General features: G+C 35.3%; 1 long non-coding RNA gene across 1 annotated transcript in view; it reads right to left on the bottom strand.

Annotated features, from left to right (window-relative positions):
- LOC111365894 overlaps positions 1-1,782 on the bottom strand; it is a 2,835-nt gene extending 1,053 nt beyond the window's left edge. Inside the window, exon 1 of the long non-coding RNA XR_002697521.1 lies at positions 1,638-1,782. This is a non-coding gene — a long non-coding RNA (uncharacterized LOC111365894). The remainder of the gene's footprint in view (positions 1-1,637) is intronic.
- Positions 1,783-6,000: the final 4,218 nt, after the last annotated feature.

The following is a 6,000-nucleotide window of genomic DNA, read 5'->3' as shown; positions in this document are numbered from 1 at the left end:
GCCCAAACCCCCCCCCCCCCCCCCCTTCTCCAACATCCCAATACTTGATGGTTCCATCCCTTCCCTGGCTGAACAAATTAACAAATAAACCACCAATATTGAGTTGGAGGAAAAACTTGTATCATACAAATTTGCGACATATAAATGTATTAAAAGCTATATGAAATTCACAAGTCTATCAAACAGAATTAATGAGCTTTTGTGTCAACTATGCATTTGTATACCTTTCACTCCCCCTGAAAAAAATTCTCCATAATTATACTAAAAAAATTTGATACACTGCAGATATAACTCCACTACAAACGAGTCGAAATTATCAATCCCTTGAAAAAAAAAATCATCATTCAACAAAATTAGACGTGATTATAACTACAAATCGATCTTGAAAGTTGGACAATTCATTAAGATACATCTCAATAAGCATCTGAGTTTCCGGTGATAGTTTTCCTCACTTGTAAGAATGTATAGACTCTCAATAGTTTAACAATTTTGTTTAACTGAATCTGTGGCAAGAGGGAGTCTTGGAGTCAAATTTTATTAAGGTTAGTCCTAGCAAGCATATTATATTTAGTTTTGTAACACATAATGGAGTGGGTGCACAGCAGAGAAAAAGACGTAATACATTGAGGCAGAGAAATTCTAAATCTTACAAGTTATCTGACGCATACTGGAAAAAGTTGCGATCATTCTTGGGTTTCGGGTCTTCTATAGAAATCTACCTTATTTCTAACAAAAGGAATTTTGGTCGGTTAGTTCATGAAGAGCGCACTATTTTTGTCTTTAAGTTGCCAGAACTTGTTATAATTAGTTAATCACCATAGAAGTATGATTGGATAATTCATTCTCGAGTTGGACTTCCTCTTAATGATTGAAACTCCTCTTGGGTGTTCTCTTGATTAAACAGAATAAAAATGCCCTGCCTATCCTGGTTATTTTTTTGCTCACTATACCTCTTTAAGGAGATATAAATATCCAGGTTCTAATCAATACCTTCTATAGGAGTAAGTGATTATACACTGAATCAAATGAAGCATATGACTTATACACGAAATCAAAGACCTAATAATAAATCGGCCTATACTCCTCCAAAAACCCAAAATCATGAAAATCAGTTAGGCATATACACACAAGTGACTATAAAAGTAGCTCCATAAGTCTATGACGTATTCAAAAGCCCCTAATCAAACACAGCTCACATCATAGCAAAATATTGCAAGTATCTTTTTCTTTACCAATTTTCAAGCTTTTTGATCTAAACAAAGAAAACCCACGTTTCTTATATCACAAATAAATAGATGCAATCATATAATGGAAGTTAGATGAACATAAGTCATCACATACCCATGAAGATAATCAATTCCAAATTTTTTCTATTGTCTGTAATTAAAAACAACAGCTTTAAAAAAATGGAGAAACAACTAAAAAAAATTCAATTTCCAATTTTATGCATCTAACCGAAAAAGAAGAAATAATAAAAAAGAGAAAGATTACAACAAGAACAGGGAGATTGCTTACTGATTAGCGCCTATCAAACAACAAATTGGGAAAGGGTAACAGAGCTGTAAATTGAAGGAAAAAGGAGGGGCAAAACAAGAAAACATGCTCGGAAAACCACCTGGAAAGTAAGAAAGACATACCTAGATTTGAAGATTGTATGAAGCTGGAAATCGGGGAAGAGGATAGGAGATTCAGATGGAGCTTTTCTAATTCTTCAATCTGAGCAGAGTAAAAAGAAAGAGTTGTTTTTAATTTGGGCCTCTTTCATGTGTTTTCATCCATTTTTCTTTTTTGGCTGCAAAACGGCTTTTTAGACGTTTTTAGAACATTTTTTTTTTTTTTTTTTTTGTAAAACTCATTTTAGAAAATAGGAAAGAGAATGCATTTTCATCGTTTTGAAAAATTGAAAATAAAAAACGGCTTGAAAACTGTAAAGAGAACATGCCCTTATTTAAAAAAAAAAAAAAAAAAACTATTCCACCCATTTTCATTTTCACAAAATGAGGGCCAAACGAGAGCTATATTTCTTTTAACTATTCTGTGCAATTCAATTTCTTTTCCTGTTTTGGCTGGATCACGTCTATTTTCTCCTTCCTTGTTGGGCCAGCATTATGATCTCTATTTGGGCCTATTAGGTCTATTATTTAACTTCTGGGGCCCTGGTAATATATCTCTTCTTCAAAAGCTTGTGGAATGTTCTGTTGTTATTTTGCTTGGGTCTTTCTTATTGACATCAAATAATTAGGCCTAAATTATTTCATTGGTACAAATTATTTGGTGTTCAGCTTCATAATGGGCTGCTATTTTATATTATGAAATTTTGAGTTGGAAGATTTTATTTTTTCTTCGGCCTTATAATTCTTCTACATGTTTAAAGCTCTTTGGCCTGCTAGAGGTTTCAATATATTGATCTTGCTTCTTCCTCGTGGTTATGGTTATTCTGCTCAGGTTGCTCACTTAAAATACCCAAGTTCGCATCAACCGTTGTAGCCTCTAGACAGCAACCTGATTTGTTCTGCATCTAGAATTAATAGTTGAAGCTGGAAAGAGCATAGCAGGTGACTTGTTATTAAAAAGTGAAGCGTGATTGTGAATGGAGAATTAGGAGGTTAAGCATTTGTCTCTCAGCATTTAGTGCCACCATAATGAAGAAGAACATATTTTGGCAATGTGAGAAAAATAACATCATAGCAGCGTTCATGGCCATAAATATTGTGAAATTTGAATCTCATGGTTGCAAATCTAGTTGCCACCTGCCAGTATGTTAAAAACTATGGAGAGATAACTCAATTTCTCTTGTACTTGGCTGAATTATTTGATAACCATCAAATCAATAAGTGACTGGAAGTTATCACCAATTACATTTTCTTGTTCAAAAGTTCATTGTCCCAATTGATCAAGCAAGCCCTAGCTCGTAGACTTCTCGTTATTATCAAATGCGGCATTTAATAAATTCTCGTTCCTTGAATAAAAGAAGAGGCAGTAACTTGAAGTCCTCGTTCCATGAATAAAGGAAAAGACGGTATCTTGGGGTCCTCGTTCCTTGAATAAAGGAAGAGGTGAAATCTCGAAGCATTTGCCCTTCAAAAAGGAAAATCTTTTGATCCCATTCGGACATGTGTACCCTTGCAAAAGGAACCTTTCGTGGCTTTGCGAGATTTTTATTCCTCGCCTCCCACTGTCCTAAAGCCTAGCTGTAAGACCTCATTCCAAGGGCGATTATAAGACTTCGATAGTTTGAGAGCAATTTGCGAGACGTTTATTCCCGATCTCGCTAGATACTTATTCCTGACTTCACAAGATGTTTATTCCTCATCTCTCACTATCGTTGAGCCTAACTGTAAGACCTTTTCATTCCGAGGCCCGCTTATAAGATTTCGATAGTTCGAGAGTTATTTACGGGATGTTTGTTCTCCGCATAGTTGGATGCTTATTCCTGACTTTGCAAGATGTTTATTCCTCACTTCTCACTATCATCGAGCTTAGTTATAAGACATCGTCTATCTGAGGCCATTTATAAGACTCCGATAATTCAAGAACTACCGTGGGACATTTATTCCTTGTCTCGTCGGATGCTTATTTTTGGCTTCGCAAGATGATTATCCCTCGCCCTTCACTATCATCGAGCCCAGCTATAAGACATCATCTATCTAAAGCCTACTTATAAGTCTTCGATCGTTTGAAACGAGCCACCAACTTGATATTTATTCCTTACTCCGCGAGATACCTCACCATATGAATTATTGCAATATAGCTGCATTTATCTTTTAAAAAGCTCATCATGCATCAATTGTATTACAACTATCTATTTTTCAGAGTTTTGCCTCTACTTCAACCATGTTACCTTTACTTATCTTCAAAGAGCTTATATTATTCCCCGCATTGGTGGACCATCCACCATATAAGAATCCTTTGACATGGTTGAACTATTGATCATGTAAAGGTATCAATTACCATTTTGTAAGGAGAAGGGTGGGCCCACCTTATTACCTGCGAAGACAAAGCCTTTCATGGCTGTATCAAACACCATAGAGGAAACCCTTGTACAGAAGAATAAACCCCTTGCAAAGAAGTAAAAAATAAAAAAAAAAAGAGCTCCAACAAGGACAAGTGTGATGCCTCCCGTGATTAGCCACGCCTTGCTATTTTAGAATTTAATCCCTTCCATGATTGGACCAAACACTATGGAAAAAGCTCTTGATATAGATGGGTCACTCCCATATAAGGACGTCAACTTATCCCAACTATATATATTCACAGCATAGACTTTGCTACTCACATCCAGATTATCGTTTTTTCTACTTACATTCAGAGCATCACCTCTGTATTAAATTATCACATCTGCTTATGTATTCAGTCTCATCTTGACATCAACTTCATTACAATGACTTATATTTCAAGTCCAACCAGCATATAAATATTTGACTTGGGGGACTATTGTGATACTAGCATCTTAGTATTATTACATTATTACTGCTAGCATATACATTATATTTTTGCTTTCAAGTACTTATGCTACATCACTTGCTATCATGTCATGACACTATTTTACTAGTGCTAGTATACATGTTACATTATCTACACTATCGCCAATCATATGACCTGCTATAATACATGATAGACTTTCTGCATATTATATCTTGGAAAAATGTGATATGTCATTATTCACTTCATTGTTATGAGTATTTGGAGAGACAAATGGACTCCAAATTTATTTTATATATGTGTGGTAGAAATATTATGTTGCATTACGGGTGGGTTTAGTCTATATTACAAAGGAGATGTTGTCGAAATTTTGACAAGTTATATTTGATATCTTTTGAGACAATCTATAAGCCCTCCCTTATTCAGGCTCGCACATATATTTTTTGAGGTAGTTCGTAAATCCCCATTTGTTGGAGTAGTTTATATTCTCGAGCCAATTCGCAAGTCCTCGCCCATATGAGACCGATGCATATTTTTGAGACAGTTTGTAAGTTCTTGTTTGTTGGAGCTACTCATATTTTTTAGGCAATCTGTAAGACCTCACCTATTTGACTGCTTATATTTTCAAGTCTGATCCGCATATGAATGTACAACTCAGATTTGGGGGATTATTATTATACATATAAAATTATCTCATATTGGGCCCTCTCATTAGGCTGGACTCGGTCCCCTAGCACACTTTTACCCATTCATTTTTCTATATATATATGTGAATTCATTTCATTTTAAACTACGTTCTCTAAATCTAACCAAACCCCATCTCCCTTCTCTTGGACTCATTTTTTCTTGTTCAGTCATTGATTTGGCCGTCGGAGTGCAAATAGTCATCAGATATTTTCTCGATCGGCGGCATTTACCTCCTAACGGGATGTTCAATGTGTAGGTGATATCCACATGAAGGGGATAAGGTCGGGATTCTGTTGGCACATTTTTTGGATTCGACAATCCTGACACTCCCAAATGACCTAAATTGCCATTTTCACTTTTGTCAACAACTTTGAAGAGTGAAATATCTATTTTCCCATGAATCAAATTTTCCTTTAACTGTACATAACTGGAAATGGCCATGTTCACATTTTGGGGTAATTTCGGCATGTGGACCAACATTGTTGGTGGGATAGAAGAAAGAGAAATCCAACTCGCCATCATTTGTCTATTTCATGATTCATTGAACTTACCAATTTGTACCGGAAACTCTATTTTTTGGGAAAATAAAAATCAGATGCCACGAGTATATATGCATAATATTCAATGTGGGAACCTACAATAGTACAATTATTTGATCAGTATTTGTGGAGTGGAGTGACTTTTATTTGTAGAATTGACCAGTGTTCACACAAATTTAATCAATAAACGTATGTACAATTAATTAGTTGAAGTACATTGACCCCAGGAATAGACCTGGCTCGAACTAGTACAACTTTACCCATTCCATAGTTTCCTTCAACCTTATCACCAAATTTCTTAGTTCTTGTTCAATTTCTGTTATAGATTTTTATATGCATAATAATTCATAAA

Source organism: Olea europaea, chromosome 17, assembly GCF_002742605.1.
Source record: "Olea europaea var. sylvestris chromosome 17, O_europaea_v1, whole genome shotgun sequence".
Classification (NCBI taxonomy): domain Eukaryota; kingdom Viridiplantae; phylum Streptophyta; class Magnoliopsida; order Lamiales; family Oleaceae; genus Olea; species Olea europaea.
The sequence above is the reverse complement of the archived record's forward strand: the minus strand, read 5'-3'. Positions and strand labels throughout refer to the sequence as shown.